This window comes from Xiphias gladius, chromosome 8, assembly GCF_016859285.1.
Source record: "Xiphias gladius isolate SHS-SW01 ecotype Sanya breed wild chromosome 8, ASM1685928v1, whole genome shotgun sequence".
Classification (NCBI taxonomy): Eukaryota; Metazoa; Chordata; class Actinopteri; order Istiophoriformes; family Xiphiidae; genus Xiphias; species Xiphias gladius.
In genome coordinates this window covers 8,457,304-8,476,989 of record NC_053407.1, presented here as the reverse complement: position 1 = coordinate 8,476,989, position 19,686 = coordinate 8,457,304, and the positions used below count along the sequence as shown (strand labels likewise).

The 19,686-nt window shown below is 41.2% G+C and overlaps 1 long non-coding RNA gene across 2 annotated transcripts in view; it reads left to right on the top strand.

Annotated features, from left to right (window-relative positions):
* LOC120792922 overlaps window positions 1-19,686 on the top strand; it is a 99,087-nt gene that overhangs the window by 41,461 nt on the left and 37,940 nt on the right. The window lies entirely within an intron of this gene.

Below are 19,686 nucleotides of genomic sequence, written 5' to 3'. Positions count from 1 at the left end.
TCCCAGGCAGACTTGTAAGTCTGTGAACTCAGCAACATCACAAGGCCACACAAAGACACTTACCGCACAAACAGAAACACACACACAAAAATCAATGTATGTTACGGGAAATGGTTCTTGTTTTAGTTTTACTGGTACGCAAGGTCTCATGGCTGCATCCTCCCAACTGTCAGAGGCCCTTGTTCCTTTAGGTCTGAATCCCTCAGAGACCGTGAGACGCATCAGCTCAGACAGGAGTTAACGTAAAGCATCCAAATAACTCAAACTACAGGGGTCTAATTCCTTATTTTCCCCATCATCATCCTATCATCTGTCTGAATAAAAAGAAAATCTAGTAGCTGCTGTCCTAAATGAGAACAAACTGCCCAGCCATCTTTAAAATGAGAAAGTAAAACTACAGATGATTTTTTTTGGGGGGATATTTCCTGGCAGTATTAACTTATGTCAGATGTTTGCAAATTACTGTAACATTTAGACATTAACCACTGGGTAATCAGGACTAAAACAACACAGCAACAAGTATAAGCTTTTCAGGGTCCGCTCAGAAGGCTGCACAAACAAACAAGATGAAGGTCATAGTAAATGCTCTGGGCTACAAGTACGTCATGTGTGGGCCACCGCGTTGAGCAGCATTAAAGGCCACACACACTCACACCCACTCATACACGCAGATGTGGATATGTGGATAGATGTACTGTACCTAGAAACAGCATACATGTTAACACATGCACACGCTCCTACCACATGCAGACCCACGTGTTCCTGTTGCTGCACTCCTCTTACCGACTGCTCTGGCTGAGCCACTGAGCCAGCTGGTGATAACAGTACTTCCTCCTTGCTCCCCTTTTGCGCTTAGCTGTTGTGTTCTTACCATCTGTGGCAACTGGCTGGGGCTGAAGCATCATGTTACCTACACAACTGGAGACTCAAGATCCTGAGGACACACAAGCTACGGATGCATAGCTAAGATCCCGTGGATACATACACATCTCATGATAGTGACAACTGTAACGGCCATGAGATGTGGAGGTGAAGAGAGCAGAAAGAGGGCCAGGCTACTTATTGTGCATTTGGACACAGGCAGAAAAGGTGGGACTAAATGGCAGAATGTCCCTGGAAGGAAATACACAGAAATATATGTAACATTTAGAAACAAATGTCAGTGTTTTAGTGAGCAATATCAGCCAAGAGGAGTTCAGAAAGGGAATAGATCCTGAGAAAGGAGGGAGAGGAAAAAAGGCATGAAATAATTGCAGAGTCAAGTAATATACACTTTTAAATATTGCAATATTGAGTGTGGCTGTTGCTCAGGAGGTACAGCGGGTCATCCGTTAACCGGAAGGTTGGTGGTTTGATCCCTGGCTCCTCCATACCGCATGTTGGAGTGTCCTTGGGCAAGATACTGAACCCCAAAATTGCCCCCGATGCATCATCAGTGTGTGTGTGTGTGTGTGTGTATGTATAGAAAAGCGCTGTATGTATAAAAAATACTGCTGTATGAATGTGTGTGAATGGGTGAATTTTCTGTGCCACTTTCCGTTGGGACCAAATTGAAGAGTCTACAGCCATGCTAGCAGCTATGAGAGGCTAGTAGTGGTGCTCTGAGCTAAATACTAATATCAACATGCTAACATGCTCACAATGATAATGGTAACATGCTAATGTTTAGCAGGTGTAATGTTTACCATGTTCGTTTACCATGAGGCCATTTGTACAAAATTTAATAGCAATCCATCCAATTGTTGTTTTCTTATTTTTTTTCTGGACCACAGTGGCTGACTAATCAACAGATTAGTATTACCATCCATAGAGTGATGCTGGTAGCATCGCTAAATATTTTTAATGCTGCTCAGACAGGAAAGTGCTTATGTTGACGTCTTTAAACATAACCATGAGGGCTTGTTATTAGAATAGAAAGATTCTCCAATCAGGAGTCAATTCTTCATAAAGGTTACATCCTGGTAAGCTAGAGAAGGTGGTGAGGAGGCAGTAGAGGGAGGAAGGGACCATAGGAGGAGAGTGGGATGAGAGGAAAGTAGGGCCGTTCAGCTAAGAGGGAGGGCAAGAGTGGCATGTAGCTGGATGGTATCCTTGGGAAAGTTTGCAGCTCACTCTCCCACTCCCTGGATCTTAGCTGGGGACAAATACCACATGGAGCTGAGAGGAAGCCCGCTGGAGTGTGCAGGGCTGTGAGCACACAGGAATGTTTCACTTCAAATGGAAAATGTTCACAGCTGTTGGTTAGGCTATCTCTCTCACTCTATTTCTCCATCTATATCTGTCCATCTCTCTCAATGAGTTAGAAGCTTGCTGCTATGCTTAATTCAACTCCTTCTGTTCTTGATCCTGAGTTCCAGGACAAATCAACATACAGTACATCTTGTCATGTGGGTCCAAAACAGCAAAAGACCTGCAGTCCATTTTGTATCCAAAAACATAGCTTCCGAAACCCCATACTTGAAAAAGTGTGGCATCATAGTACCTGAAGGCCTTACCTGGCCTACAAACAAAAGCGACAACAAGGACAACACGGGGTTTCCTTCCCCTCATCAACCTTTCTGGAGTTTGATGAGGTTGCCTTGGCTGCACATGAGCTGGATCTCTCACAGTTTTGGGTGTGTTTGTTTGTGTGTGTGTGTGTGTGTGTGTGTGTGTGTGTGTGTGTGTGTGTGTGTGTGTTCATTTGTAATACATACATGCACACACCTTCCAGCAGCAGCCACTTTCCCTGAGGGATGAAATAAACACAGAACTCTGATCAAGCCAACCAGCAGGTGTATAGGTACATTACAATTGAATATGAGATACATTTTTACTGCTTTTTATTAGAGGTGGGCATTTCAAGCAAAAATACTATTCAATATTCAATGAAGACTATTCGACCATTCATCTGGCTTTGGATGTTTTTCCTGTTTGTACAGCAGCATCTAATCTCACAGCGCCACACATGTTTTACTAGTGCCTGGTAATAATGTGTTCTTCTTTTGTTGTTTAATGGCAATTAGTAAACAGCTTTTAGGTGCATTACTGCCACCTTCTGGTAGTAGTTACACATTACTTACTACCAGGCACCAGTAAAAAAAAGGGAAAATATATATATTTTAAGACCAGGCAATAGCTGTATAAACTTTTCATTTTTTTATAATTTAATAACTTAATACCTTTTTATGAATTAATGACTATTCAAAATTCATGACCCATCCATCTACTCTTTATTCGTGTGAATTTGATCATTGGGGTGTTTATGCAGCCATTGGACAACATAGCTGTGTGTCTGTGAATGTGTGCTATAGCTGGGACTCAGACTGGTCTGACTTAATCTGATTCTTTTACAGATCACTGCCAATTTTGACACAAAGATAAAGCTAACTAGGTACATCTGTACAATCTAATACAATCCAGTATAATAATCATGCAATAGATTCTATAGCTTTGAAATGCGAAGAATGTTTTAAACCTTCAAATCCATTTTCAGTGCTGTAGTTAGTGATGGCATTGTATTGGATTGGGTGCTGTGGGCTAATCTACAGTAGTACACAGAAACTCTGTGGAAGAAGTTCTTTTTTGTTAAAACTTCTACAGTGACTTTATGTCGGCGTTGTACAGCACATGTTCATGTTGTTTTCTACTTCCCTTCTTGTTCTTATCATCTTTATAAATACATAGTCTATCTGCTGATTAATGGTATGGTAATGGTAAAGGGCCAAAGGGCGCATTCAACTGTTTCAAATTCAAGAGGCACGTGCTGGGCCTGTTTGCAGAGGCTGGCACAAGAAGCTTGAGATGTGTTTCTAATATTTTGTCCATCCCCATTTATGATTGAAAGCGGTGGATAAATGTTTGCATGGAAAAATGTTTGGGATGTTGTAATATAAATTTTCACAACACCTACAGCCAAATAAGTAAGATATGAGTATTTGCCTGACTATGATATGAAGTCCAATAAAACACTATCACTAACTACGACTTCAAAAATTTCAGTAAAGTTACACAACCTAGTCCAACACAGTTTTGAGAAAAAACTGTTGTTTCACCAGGGAAGTATTTGTTGCTGGACTGCATTAAATTGTACAGGTGAACCTAATAAACTGGTACCTCAGGGTATGGTATTAAGATGCTCAAAGTATTGGTCAGTCCACCAGTTGTCATCAGCTTATTATTTTTGCAATGATGTGCTGATTGTATGTATTCAGTGCACATCTGCATTTTGTAATGCAGATATTTGGTTTCTTAATGCACAATGTTGATCTTGTACCTGATCTTGTACCTGTGTGCATATAAGAATGCAACCTCCCCTTCAGGCGACCCCCACAAAGCCTACCTACACACCAACTATGGGTATGTGTACACACATGCTCACACACACACACACACACACACACACACACACACACACACACACACACACACACACACACACACACACACACACACACACACACACACACACACATACACAGTATACAAAGAGTGTATATATACAACACCACCCAGCATACCACCCACAAACTTACCCAGAGGCTTAAACCAGGGTTTTCTTTTTTCTTCTAAAACCACTTCCCTGCCTTTCCCTTGCTCCTGGTGACGACATTCTCTTGGAATTCACTCCTTGTGCTGGTGGTGCTCTCAGAGAGAGAGACTGACTGTGTTGTTCAGATCTCTCTGTGCTCTGCAGCCACTAACCAGGACCATTTGGTGTCTCCTTTCTCCACACTCTTTTCTTTACCCCTCCTGTTCTCTCTGTTGCATTTATTCTCTTAATTTTTTTCCTTCACTTGTTCTCAAAATTCAGTTTTACATATTTGGTTTGAAATCAGGCTCCCTGTGAGCATAGGGGGTCCACAGACTGGAGGGTGCCATTGGGGCAGTAAAGGGGTGGCTAAATTGTGCTGTAGTGGAGTGGTGGGGTGTATGTACTGACGTCTGAGGTTTGAGAGCATTGCTTCTCTGTCATTGCATGCCTATATTGTATGTGTGAACAGTGCATTTACAGTCAACATGCAATTGCAGATATCTTTGTACACTGTGCATGACAACAAAAAGGCTGATTGTGCATGTGTGCGTTCAGTGGGTGTGTGTGAGAGAGACATGGGGGGCGTGCTGCTGGGTCTTCTGGAGGCCTGTGAAGGGAAGGTCTCCCCCTCCTTTGAAACCCTGCTGGCCCTAGATTGATGGGGGAGGTGTTGCCTCTGCTCACTCATCCATCACACACTTTATTTGGGTTTTAGAGGAAAGGAAAAAGGAAAAAAGACTTCCAAAAATATCAGGATTGGGGGCTAGGTCGTGGAGGGTTGAGGAGTTGAGTAAGGGGAGGCCCCTTGTCCTCCCTAGCTCCCCTCTCCTGCCCCCCTCTCTTTAAGCAGATGCTGGAAAAGAAGTCTTACCCTTGTGACCCCCTCCCATTCTGCAGTCCCTGCATTGATAACAAAAGACAGATAAAGCCAAATGGGGGGCAGATTTAGTGGAGATTAGCGAGCAGGTTTGTGATTTCCACTGTGGTTTCTGTCATGTATGAGTGTACGTGCACATGTTTATAAGCGCCTGATAAATGTGGGGTGCCAATAGCAGAATTTGGAATAGGATGGTTTGAGGGTGGTTGGTGGTCTTTGTCTACCATCCAGGCTGGGCAGGGTCTATTATTTGACAGGACAGTGAGGCTAGAAGAGGTTGCAATGCTGACTGAAGTAACAATGCATGTAGTGCCAGCCCTTGATGCCTCCCATGACATGATAAGACTTATGTAACACCCAGGGCTATAGTAACACAGCCTGTAAACTCAGATTAGACTGGTTTACTTACAGCGTAAATTATGTATATCCAGGATTTCTACATGTGCTTTGACATGATGGATAAAATCATACATATTTGTTTGTATGCCTTCATCAGAACTTATGTCATAAGAATACCAGTGTCACGCAGGTATGATACGATGACTGACAGAGGAGCTCCGCTGAAACTTTTTCAGTATTAAACAAATTGCAAAGATTAAACAACTGCACTTACTTACTGTACTTGCGTGTCACGCAGCATTTCGTTTCGTTGCTCTGATTGTTATGTAGGTCTATCCAATGGTGTCCAGAGGCATTTTGGTCTGCGACCGAGAGGTTCCAGACGAATGGGTGATGCCAGGCTAAGTAATCATCGCTTAATTATACCTTAGAACTATAGACACCTAATTTGATCAAAGACATGTGTACAGCAGAGGCTAAATGGCAGTTTCAATGGTTAAGAGTCTTGTAGACTTGTTGTCTGTGGGGAGTTTTACTCATAAATATCAAACATATTATCAGGTGATAGAACAGGTTTCTATTTAGACTTGGACATGTAGCAGCAAGAACAGCACAGCAAACAGTCAGTTCAGCTCTGCTCTCTGGCCTTTGTCTGAAGTGCCTATAGGAAAGTTGGACTTCTCCAAGGGGACTATCAAATAAAGAAATCACTGTTTCCTCTTATTGCTGTTGTCGAAATTGGAGGCGGCTCGTGTAGCTTATGCCAAACTAATATGAGCAGAATAATAAATAAATAAACAGAGAAAGGGAAAATATTACCCTCTGAAATTACACATTGGACTTTCTATTCATAGTTTTAGAGAAAATAATGCAGGTCTTGACAAACAATCTGTTTTACTGTTTATCATTCAAAACAACCCTGTCTAGACTTGACTAAGAAGACTCATATTGTTAATCATGGAATTCCTTTGCAGGAAAGACAGCAAATGTTACTGTGCTTTCTGTCCCACCGTGATTTGAATATTGAATTATTCATTTTGCCATAATCCAAATGAATTAAATAATTCATATTCAGAATAGAAGCTGCTTTTGTTCCCAAGTCAAAGTAAATCAAGCTAAATCCCACAGTTTTGTGATGTTAAAATATGAAAATGTGAAATTGAAGCAAAAAAGGGGACCTGGTTGGCTTATCCTTGTAGGTATGGGAGAGTGTTTGTTTCCTCTGAGAAGCCTTTCCAACTGCAGACCTCATGGTGGAGCCCCCAGAAGCTCTATTTGAATGACAAATGTCTTTCATTTCTCAATCGTTCACAGGTTTTGGTCAGTTGTGGAATTTTGGGACCTATTAAAGCCCGTTGACAATGACTTTCACCCCCAAGGCCACCACAGGGGTACGCCCCCCTACTGACCTCTCCATTGCTGCCCAGGCCTTACTCCAATGGTCTTGCTCCAGGGTTCTGATTGGTTCAACATAGTACCCAAAAACCCCTCTAGGGTCAATGTCTCTTTTTTCCCTGTTGCACTTTTCCTCCTTGCTGCCTTGTTCTGGCTCAAGTCGGGGCTTATCAAAGACAATCCAGTTCTGTCATGTGGCCAAATCATCTTGACACCCATTTAGCATGCTCATCAGAGGAAAGTTATGAATATTCAAGATGGCGCCAGGGGCCACTTAGAGGCAGAACGGAAGAGATGAGAGAGACAGATAATGGAGGGTCTATGTCCAGGAAAGAGGAGACAGTGTGACAAAGAGAGACAGAGAGGAGGATTATATGTGTACGTGTAAATTAGGACTAGGCAGTATATCAACTTTTTAAGGTATATGGATATATTTTTAAATGAGATATAGGATGACACAATTTATATAGCATTTAGATAGTTTGATATTGCGTTACATAATGCAACATCAAAGTCGAAAGTTAATTAAAAATATTGAGCAGTCAATGAATTTTGGAAAATACCATCAGTTGCAGCCAGAAGGACATTTGCTTTGTACAAATAGGTGGATAGTGGTGGATGATTGGATTGTACTCTAAGCATTCTTCGATGGATCCACCAGGGATCCGCCACAATAGAATAAAACTAAACAGAATGGAACAGAATAGCATTCATATGTTTATGTGATATTGAGTTCATATGGGTGTTCATCAGGAACAATGGTTGACTAAAGTTGTGAATTATATTTCCCAGCTGCACGGTACGGATTTGTAGTAAGTGTAGAGTATTATGGAAAACCCTTTGGCACTGCTTATGAATCACAGGCTTTTTATGTCCTTGATCCTCTTGGACTGTTGACCACTGTTTGGTTATGAATGTATTGGATCTTGTGAGAACAAGCGAACCGAGCCAGAAAGGAGCAAGTTTGTCTGAATGAGCCTGCCTGTCTCATTGACACTGATGTCAAAAACTTCTAGGATCCCATCCAAACTGAGACAAGTGGTCATTTTGATTTTGAGAATGCGGCACTGTTCCAAGCTTTGATGTTGCAGCTATTAAAAACTGTAGATGGAGACAGGAAGGGTTATCATGGGTGTTGCATTTTCATGAATTGTAGATATTTGTTGACCCAGATGATATTGTGTAGTTGTATTTTCAGCATATTTTCTGATTGACATAGTGTGGTTACAGTTGAATGAATAATCTCAATAAATTCTTTGGTACATCTCTAATTTGTCTCTTGTCTCAGTTGTAAATTTTCACATTTTGTTCCTGATATTACCCATTGAAAATCTGACCAGAGATTTTTTTGCCCTTAAGTTGAAACACTGAACAGACTGAAGAAGCTTCAGCTGTTTCTACTATGCTTAACGATATACGCCTTATTGTATCAGTTAATCAATTGTGCTTGAAAAAATGTGAATCTGTAGAGAAGACTTTATCAAAAACAGAATAATATAGAACTCACAATATTAATTCCCATGTCTTTTAAATCAAGGCCAGTGTATAGTGCACTGTTTAGCAGTGCAAATGTGTTGTTAAAAGAAAGGGAGATTGGCCTGGTGTACCAGGGGCATGTGAGGGGCAAGAGAAGGACTAAGGTATGGATATGGAGTATTTTTTCCTATATCTCCAAACCAAAATAACAATGTTTTTGCACAGTTGGTTCCAACCAGAGAGGAAATATGTGCACAAATTGAGGGTCCTTTCTTTAGCTGGTTTCCTTATCCAGAACTCACTTTCAAGATAGATGTATGCAGAGATGGATGGGTTTATAGATTGATGGCCTAAAACAAGTATTGATACTGTGGTTAGCCTGTTTCTTGAACTCTGAATGTGTATGTGTGCTTTGCAATTCATTGTTTGGGATGCAAAGCCTTTGAACGTCCCTCCACAACTTGGTCTTCTGTATCTCACTGAGATGAATAGGGGTCAGGGCTGGGCTACCCACTCCTCACCATAGCCCCAAACCTCTAAAAAGACTAATTGTAACTTGCCTAGATGAACAGTTGGGTTCACATACATGTTTATGTGTAGCTATTGTGTTTATTTTTAGCTCAGAGATGTTTGATCATTCATTGTTCAGGAGTCAAGAGTGTTGGATCCATTCTTTAGTAATTAATAGTTTGGGCCAAACTGTCGAGTACCAGTAGATGGAGCTAGTGACAGGGCACCCAATGCTACATGACAAAAAACTGGAAGGATCCTTCATAAATAGAAGTTAAAAACCCATTTCCAGATATGACCGAGAGTATGAATTATTGTACACAGTCCTCTGCATTGCCACACCAAAACACCAGTTTGCACCATCTGTAGGCTATAATGTAAGTCCATAAGTCTTCCCTCTTTGATCCTTCAATTCCAGTCATATTTCCTTCAAGAGAGCTCTCTTCAACTCTGCAATTTCAGACTGATGAGGAGGATGTCTATCTAAAACAGTCGTGGCCCATCTGTGTCACAGGCCATATCGGTCATTATCTGCATTTTATTGTTTTCTCCATGGTATTGCCTTATACCGCCTATTTCTGCCCTCTCCTCAGCACTGCGTTCTCCCTGATGAGTCACAAAGTTCTTTAAAAAGCTAGAGTTTGGTGACAGTGGTAGAAATGATGGTTCTTGTATAAAGTCACAGTTGAGTCATTTTAAAGGAAGAACCTTTGGCTTGGAAATGAAAGCAGCAGTAGTTAATTTCAGGAAGCAAAAACTTAATCCCTGCAGGTTCATCATCACTAAGTAGTGAGTTGCAAGGACTGTGCTGATAGTGGTGACTGTGAAGGATTCTGTTGGGTGAACACCAGTAAGTAATGAGAGGTGAGGTGGAGGAGGATTTGGAGGAGACCACATAATCAGAAGATCCAAGGATGAGTCACACCACAGCCCTTGTCAGTTATAATGGGGTTTCCTGCAAACACATCTGCAACATTGTGTAGATCTCAGTCTCAGAGCTCAGCTGTTTATTGACAGTTTTTCATTTTTCTTCTGATTTGAAAGTAGTAGGTTCGTAGACAAGCTTTCACTAGGCTTGTGCCACCTGTGTTACCAGACTTATAAATCAGACGTATTATAGATGAGTCTGATAGTGGTGGTGGGAGACTTGGGGTCAGAATGCCCTCATTGACCCTACACAGGCAGACAGATACTGTATATTCTAGCCAGACAAATGCTGCCCATCCCGTCAGCTTGCTAGCAAGGGCAGTGAGTTAGATGATAATTGTCAGCTTGGCTGTGCCAGTGCCAATGCCAGGGTGGGCTAGGCCTGATTGGTTTGGCTAAGAGGGAGTAGATCACTGTGGGCATCAGGAGTCTAGAGGGCTAAAGGAAAGAAGTGGATGTACAGAGAGGCACTCACACTCTCTCAAGCATGCCCAGGCTCAGATGACAGCCACACATTAAAAAAGAAGAGAAGACTTTAGTGAGCAAATGATGAATGGAGAAAATGATTCTTGATTGTGTCCACACAGGGTCCGTATTCAAAATGTGCTTTGTATTCTTTTATAACAGACAGTTATCCAGATGTGAAATCAAGCACCAGTATTTCTGAAGACAAGGGGAATGATACAATGGACCAAAAAGGAGGAGCAGCAGAAAGTCTGCCAGCCTCTTGTGGCTATACATAAAACCTCATGCTTGGGTCAGGCTCTTTCTTTGCACACCTGAGTGACATGATAAACATGGCTAAAATGACCAGCGAAGATCTGAGCCCACTTGTGAGCAATCCAAGCTTCTATGTAAGTCGTATGGCTTTATTCTTTTAATTTATCATGGCAAGTCTTGATTGTATGTCCTTGGGATTGTAAAATGGTCACCATGTCCCACAACTCAGCAACTCCTCTTGTGGCTTTTGAATTTTAAATGCCTGTCACTTAAAAGAACAGATGTGTGTAGATGTTGTACCTACAATAGATCTGTATTCATGTCTGTGTGTGCATGAAAACCAAGAGAAAGAATCTGCCATCAGACCCCACCTGAGCTCCATACCTGCTCTGGGTTTGTCTCAGCCTTAGAGGATCTGAGTTTTTCCATCAGCCTGTGCTCAAAAGAACATTTATCACTCAGATCAGTCAGAGTTGTGGAGAAGAGGAAAAATTGGTCTGGCATAAGATCTGTTGCTATGTCCTCCACATTTATGTCACTGAAGTATTTGGTGGCCACTGGAATCAGGACCTCCTGTTTAGATTGTGGGAACTGTTGGCAGTCGGTGTAAAATCAACCAATGTTTCAGCTCCTCATCTCTAAACAAACAACTTCTGTGATGCTTTGCTAACATCCTCACCTATAACGCCCAAACAAAATGAAATAATTATATTTTAAAAAATCAAAGTAAATCTAAGAATGTTGTGAACATTTACCAATTTCTACAACTTTAAAACAGGCTAAAACTTTTATGTATCTATGCAAGCTACCTCTCTGTATTTCATTCTAATTAATTCGTCAGTTTTTTTCTGAACAAAAACATCAATACCCCACAATATGTCACTTTTCAGACCATAGAATGTGTACTACAGCAGAGAACCAGGCATTTCTTTCATCATTGTAATGTATGGTTGTTATATAGGATGTTTTCACTCTCCATCTCCTTACAGTAATGGAGCAATGTGTCCAACAATGGCATCTCTGACATCATAAGTAAATTCCAAGTGTAGCTACTGTAGCAGTAATATGGTGTTAGAGAGAACAGTGTGTCAGCAGTGATACTGAAATGCATCCAAATGGCCCCCTGTTAACATCATAAAACAAATCCAGTTGTCCAGAGGAAAAGGTTCAGCCATGGAAAACACAGGCAACGTACGTCAGGACTTTGACACGGGAAGCAAACCTGGGGACCCTTGTAGTTGGACGTAATGCTGTAAATGTGTAGGGCAGGAAACTGCGGGTATTATGAGAATGGGGACCACCAGAGGCCTGAATATACAATATATCTCTTCTTTCTTTTATTTTTCCACATGTACCACTAATTTTAGTCTGTTGAATCAGAGGGTCACATGCCAGTTATGCCACATCCAGTGCCATTACTGAACTTTCAACACCTCTATATTGAGTTTCCCACCATCCTTGAATAGTGTTAGTGAGTAAACAGCCTGTAGATGTAAATGGATTTCTCTCTTGTCATAGTGGAGTTCACTTCCTGTCAGTGGCCCCAGGGTGGGAGCACACAATGACGAACACCACCCACATTAGCTCCCCAGCAGGCACTCAGGCCAACAGGCAGGGTGACACAGGGGTCATTTGTTTCTGTCAGAAGCACAGAAATAGTCTCCCAACTCCTCCTGGAGTGGACAAAGCAGACGTGTGTTCATTGGCCTCATCAGGGTGGGATGTGCTCTTGTTGTGATTACCTGTCCCTGCAAAGGAAGGGCTTTCTCTGAGGACTTATGGAAAAATGTTGCTGTCTGCCAAGTGCCATGATTAGCACCCCAGCCGGTTCCTGGGTCAGCTCAGAGGGCAAAAGTGTCTAGACCAGGCAGGGGATTTCCACAGGCTCTAGCCTACGCTGTAATTATTACTGCTTACAATAGAACCCCAACTCTCAGGGCCCACATTCCACTTGGATGGTTGTACGGCATTACTCCCTTCAGTGTGTGGTGGGAGTCGGATCAGACATTGGCTTTACATATGGTTTGAATATTGTACAGTTAATGGCCTCAATTTTTCATTGAGTCCTGTTATTTGATGTAAGCGGATCATGGGAGGGTGGGAACTGGCATGTTGATGTTAAATTAAAGAACTAGTGTAAGTGTAATTCTGAAAATCCCGTTTTGTACAGTTTTTATTCAAAATCTCATATCATGTTATATAATATTATATTGATTGATTGATTGATTGGTATTGTGCAGTGGAAGGAGCCCTACCCCCTAATGCTAGGATCTTCTAGCTTGCTGCCAGGGCTCTTACAGAGCATTCTGCATTACAAACTCAGTGCTGGCTTTTGCCAGAAAAAGCACAACCAGTTAATGGTTCGGAACTCTGGCTTATCTTGGCCATCGACACAACAAAAGCTATAATTATCTGCAAAATAAACTCACTTCCTTGATTTTTAGACAAATAATGCATTAAAACGTTCCAGATAAACTTTGTTTTCCACTGTGTTGCCAGCCCCTATGGAGAAGGAGAGGCATTCAGGCCACCAATAATGAAAGACCATTTCACTGGGCTAATCAGGAAGTTTTTTGCGTCTATGTTCCAGTGCTTCATAAAATACGAACACCTTATATAACCAATTATTACTTGAAAACTCTGTTTTGTTCTCTGAAAACAAATTGCCCCTGATGTGTCTCACCTGCCAACAGATTGAGTTTTTCTTGTGTATGTCAGCATTGTGTGTCTCCCAAGGCCTTCTTTATATAGGCCCAGACATTATTTTTGGCATTTTTTCTGATGTGTACCTCCCACTCCTCCCCTCTCTGGCCCACCTCCATGAGGGCCAAGGAAGCCTGGCACTAGCCTGAAGCTCTCAGCCAGTCCTGGGCAGCTGGGATCTGGGGGAGCTCCCTGCAGTTCTGCAGTGTGCTGGCAGCTCCCTTTCTTTTGCCCCCGCCACTCTTAATTCTGCCTTTTTACTTCCAGCCAGCTTCAGAATACAATACAGAGGAGCCCTATGCTGTGCTGTGAACACAGACACACACCCTTGGGCGTACACACATCCACACTTTTATAAGCCATTGAAAGAGACAAGACCAAAGGCAGAAAGAGGAGCAGACGCCTCTCAGATGCTCGGCTTGGCTTCATGTGCCACTTGGCACAGACAGCCGCACACAAGATAACTGTTGTTTATTGTTTATGGAAGGACCCTCTGCCACACTCCACACTCTCTTCATCTGGAGACCCCTAAAGGGCCATAGCCAAGAGCCACAGGGGAAAAGAAAGTTAAAACTCACTGTATATACTGTATGTGTGTAAGTGTGAACCCCTGTGTATTTGTAAGAATAAAGATGCGTTTGTGTTTGCATGTACAGTGGGTATGTACACTTATTGTACAATCTTGGGTGCTATTATTCTTCCTTAGCTTCCACATGGTGTGTGTGTGTGTGTGTGTGTTGTTTGCTCAGCTGGAGATGATTCAGTGAGGAGAGGATGAGGAAGTCATCTTGTTCCACTGGGGTCTCAGTCACAATAAAGCCATTACAGCAGGTGAGATGTGCTTCCTCTTAGATCTGACAGTCAATGCATATTCTACAATGTTATGTAATACATTTTGCCAATTTTAAGATGCATTCTCCTCAGTGAGTCTTAGGTTAAAGGGGAAAATTTAGAAACAACAAAAACTTGGTAGGATAGAAGACGGTCTATCTCGCTCTGACCATTAGGGGCTAATTCACAGACCCTTTGAGTTTCCTGTGGTTATACTCTTTACTCAATCCAGTACCATTACTAGCCATGAAATATCCCAAAGCACAAAACAACAGAGGAAGTGCACACTTAACTGCGTAGCTAAGGTGCAGACATAAGAACCATTAAAAGTTACTGAACTAGACAAAGAAGATCACACATTCATAGATTTCATGCAGCTTCACTGAGGCTCATCATTTTTTGTTTCTACTGATTTTCATGTGGTTTCATTTCGTACAAAGTCAAATGAAACCCTGAAGACATGTCTAAACCTTTCAATATATATCCCATAATCATAAAATCAGACGCTTGTTCCACTCTAGATTCTCTTTTCCTCCCCAGAATCATAAGCTTCCATTGTTTTTGAAAAAATATGTTGAAAACACTGAGACTGTCAAAGGTCCATACAGAGACGTACTGTACTGTATAGCACAATGGCTTGGTTAAAGTGTTAATTCAAACATAACAGTACTAGTACTGACACTTCTATGGCTTTTGTCATGCTGATAACTACATATGCTTAGTGTTTCTGTTATCACTTTTCCGTTTTGTGCACTTATCCTAGTGACAGTCAAGATGCAAAAATAAAATAGAACAAAGTTGATGGAAAAGTCAGGTAAAGATAGGCAGTGATTTCTCGTCCTTGAATTCCGGTAGAACAGAAGTACTTGTGATGTTAGTGTAGTGATTACAGAGCCTGTTAGCTGATTTTAGCTGGGTTTTTTTTTTTTTTTTTTTTTTTCAAAAAACAGTGGGAGTCTGTAGATGTTGGGAAAACACACAGTTTAACCAACAGCAGCACCTTTTAACTATGGAAAATTTATTGGTGGGTTTAACCTTTGATGGGTGTTAATAGTGATTAATTCTGCCTTCAGTCAATGACACCACTTATTAGTTGTACTGTGTTAAAAATATATCGTATTAAAAAGTATTACATGAAACTTTTTATTTTATGATTTCGTTTTATTAGGCTAAATATATAGTATTTGTACTCAGGCAGACTTTTCTGCCCACTCAGGTCTCAGCTCCTCCCTACAACTCACAGCCATGTGCTGACAGAAACTTGTTGGTCTGTACCAGGTTCTCAGCAGTTAAAACTAATAGAAAGAGAAATTCCTTCCTAATGGTGCATGAAAGTAATGATTCACCACTGTATTATTATTTGAACCCTTAGCGGATCTTTTCCACATTACCTAAACACTGCACCTAAAGAAAACCGTATTCTTTTTTATACAGTTTTATACTTTTTTTCGCTTGCACAAAGCTTGAAAAGATCTGCTCCACTCAGTTTTATGTGTCACTCTCGACCTTTCATTAAACTGTGCATTTGGTAGGGAAGAAGCTGCAGCTGGACACTGATCAGGCCTGATGGTAATAGAGAATGAATAGCAGGGTAGCCCTGGGCACTATGAAAAAGTCCTGCTGACGATTGCACCGACAGGGTCACAGCCCCGCCATGCTGCCCTGTAAAAGGAGAGTGAGAGTAAACAGGCGTAATAGGGAGAGACTAAAAGAGACTTGGACTGTGTTCTTGTAAATAATTGCATTCATTGTTCTCTGCCACTGTTGGTTATGGTCACAAGCTGTTTAGTAGGCCCCTGTCTGTCTGGTGCTCCCCATGAGCCCGGTGTCAGCCCCTATGCCCCTAAGGGGAGCAACTTGTGCCAGGGGTGAGGATGCCAGCTCCCTGACCTGGTGGCCCCGCGTCTGACGTGCCCACGCCAGGAGCAAACGGTCCCTGGGCCAGCTCGGAGACTCAGGGCGTGCTGTGCGCATGCCTCTCCGCTGTTAAATAAAGCTGGTTCAAAGAGCACATTCCTGCCCCCAGCCCAGCAGCGAAATAGCAAGCTCTCTTGCTTGTAGTGTCAAAGCAGCAGATTGTTTCATTTTATTGCTTTGCCTTTATCTCGGCCGCCTCTGGTACAATCTGATTGGATGCAGCATGTTATTAGCCTCTGTTGTTGGCTGTGGGAACAGCAGATGGCCTATTTGGACCAGATTACCTGTACTCCTTATCTTAAGTGAAGAATTCATTCCAAGTGTTCAAATGTTTCCAGAAGGCTGCTTGTCCCCATTATAAATGTGGTGCAGTACAGTTGAGCTTATCAGGAAGTTAGCCACCAACTACACTGTAAATCTGAAATAGCCAGCTGGAAAAAATACTCCAGTGGTCATTATGCAAATTTTATGTACTGTATTGTGATCATAACAGATGATGATAGCTTCGAATGGGTCATTGGAGTCAGACTGTTGAAAAGATATACTGTATGAGCATCACTACGATTACAACAGTAAGTTTTTTAAGTGAAGGGCAGTGTGAAATGTGTCATCCAAAGATTTCACTTGTTCAGCAGGAGCTACAGGAACTAGTTCATTGCTTTCTGTTTGCCTTCGAAACTCCTTAGAGGAATTTAGAGGCTCTCAGACGGATGCTGCAAAACTGATTGGTACACAAGAGGAATTTAAAAAAAAAAAAAGAAATCAGGAAGTCTTGTCTAGAAGGGTTCACTTTTCCTTGAATCTCTCCCTCTGGCTTTCTTTTTTCTGTTTCATCACGCAGCTCAAGTGTCGGCCAGAGACCTCCCTGCCTTATTGCTCCAAAAGTAAAGTTTGCAGAAACAAGCGTGGGAACCAACCCGGCCCAACACAGCATCATTTGCAGCCTGTAATGATAGAACCTCAATGACATCATGACTGTTTGAGTGTTGGGCGCCGGTAACTGTGCCGTGCATCTCCTCAAAATACCAGTGGCTGAGGGTAACACACAAGCTGAGCTCGGCAATGGAAGTCAGATGCTTTTGGGCACTTTCTTGCCGTCTAAAGTCACCCCTTTCCTTTCTTCATCTGCTGATACGTTTAGGAGACTCCAAATGAGGGACCTCCTCCACAAGGGCTAAGTCTGACTTTACTATATGGTAAATGTCAGCAAATAAATGCAGGCCTTGGTAACAAAATGGAATTGGATCTAATCTGCCCCAGGCCACTGCGTTTGATCTGCACCCCCATCAGTACAGGGACCCACTTCTTGAGTGTACAGCACATTCAGCATGTTATGGTATTTTGTCATATAATAATCTGACGTTGCAGTGAAGGAAAACTGTTTTCATTTATTGTTAGACATTATGAAAATCTTCATTATCATCTTATCCTTGCAAGTTTTTTTTTTCTCTTTTTAATTCACTTTCTATAAAACTGGTGACCACTTTTGTATAATATGTTTTTGTTTTTTTTTGTAACATACAGTATTGTATACATTATACTGTTGAGTACTTGCATCTGTGGTGCATTCTTGTAGTGTAAAGAGAATTGCAGTTTCTAACCCAGCAGCTTAAATTTTATACAATACTTGGATTTAATGGGGGCTTTACATGACTCTCGAGATCATCCTGTTGTGAATAACTTTTTCTTCATTTTAATTGCAAGAGTAATTGTAGGTGGGGAATGTTTTTATCAGGTCTGACTGAGGTCAATCATTCTGCCACAATTGAGCACTGATCAAAGACAGGAGGGAACAAAAACTCCTAGGCCTACAGGTAGTAAAACAGTTAAACTGGAAGTATGAAACATCCACCCACGTACATTCAGTTTCCCATCTAGTGTGGGATGATCCCTAAAGATGTGAAACTCAAACCGTGTTGTGTGTTGGTTTTGATCATGTGTTTGACATCAGATGGTTGATAAGTGGTGAATGCTCAGAACCCATAGGAAAAATTACTTTATTGTGTCATTATAACTGCACCAAGTGTGGTAACATTAAAACACAACATGCTAATATTGCTGTCCGTGCTAGTAATTGTTTGAAAATGTGCCTTGTTATATAGAAAAGACATTTCTCAGATATGTCAACAGCACTAAGGTGATAAATGTTTAAGACATATTTTCATTGTTGCATGCAATTATTTTGGTGCTTACATCAGACGTACCAGAAACTCAGTGGAAAGTGAGCTGTTAAGTTTTTTACTTCCTTTAAAAACCTGATATTGCTCTGCTGTGGCAATGGCATCAGAAAAAACAAAACAAAAAAGATGCAGCTACAAATTACTAAGAGAGAGAGAGTGTGCGTACTGTAATTGCACAGAGTACGAAACAGTCTCCTAAATCTTATGACAATGATAGATCATTTTTATATTTTTGGAACCAGATCTGCATAGGAATGCACATAGACAAGTACTGGATTGTTTTTATCCAAGTACAGTAGTTCATGAGAAAAAATATCAAGTATGTTCAAAGATGTCTTGCACAGCGTCTCAGTTTGCCAAAAGAAGAGATGTATGTTTTATTTTCATGATTTATGAATGAAAAGAAAGAAAACTAATACTAAAGAGCAAAAAGTAACGTCTCATGGCAATCAGTGCCTAGCTTTCTAGCATCCAATTTTATATATGGAATACAAACTTAACACTTCAGTGGGTCCTCGCAAATGTTTAGGGCTGTAAAGGACATCTTAAATTGCTGTCTGTATATCAACTACGTGCTGTAGCCGTAGCACTACATACTGTATGTGAGCAACAAGCATCACTGTCTTTGGGCCAAGTGTATTCAAATATAAAATAAACCCCCCTTCAGTTTGTTAAAGAATCATTTCTGACTGATCCCTTAGACTTTAAGGTAGCATAAATCTATTGTAGGAAGCTAAGAATAAAACATAACTTACAGTAATTTAACAAATAGCAACACAGAGACACAAAATTCAGAAGGTATTTGATCTTAGATCTGCCATACATCCATTTATCCCACTTATTCCTTAATAGACTCAATAATTTGCTTGGTGTAAACATGGATACTCCTAGAATATCAACCTTTGTGAAAAGCTTGCAGCAGTATTGCAAATACCTTTTTCATCATTTCGTGTTAATGATAGCTGTTTTCAGTCTCATGTTTTTTTAGGAGGCTTTCCTGTAAAAATCATCCAACAAAACAGTAACTAAACTACAAAGATACTTGTTGATAAGTAAAGCCAGAAAGACAAAAAAGATAATAATGTCATTTCACATGTGTGACATAGGAAACGAAACAAACATTAAGCCAGAGAAGGCAAGGCAAATGAGCGACTGTCTTAGATTAACATTAAATAATCATTAAAAATTTATAAGTGATTAGTGGTTTCACAGTGCCAAGTATGATTAGTTGTTTCTTTTCTATAGGAGAGGAAGGCATCCAGCAGAGTCCCAGTTTTACCATACCACCACTGATTACT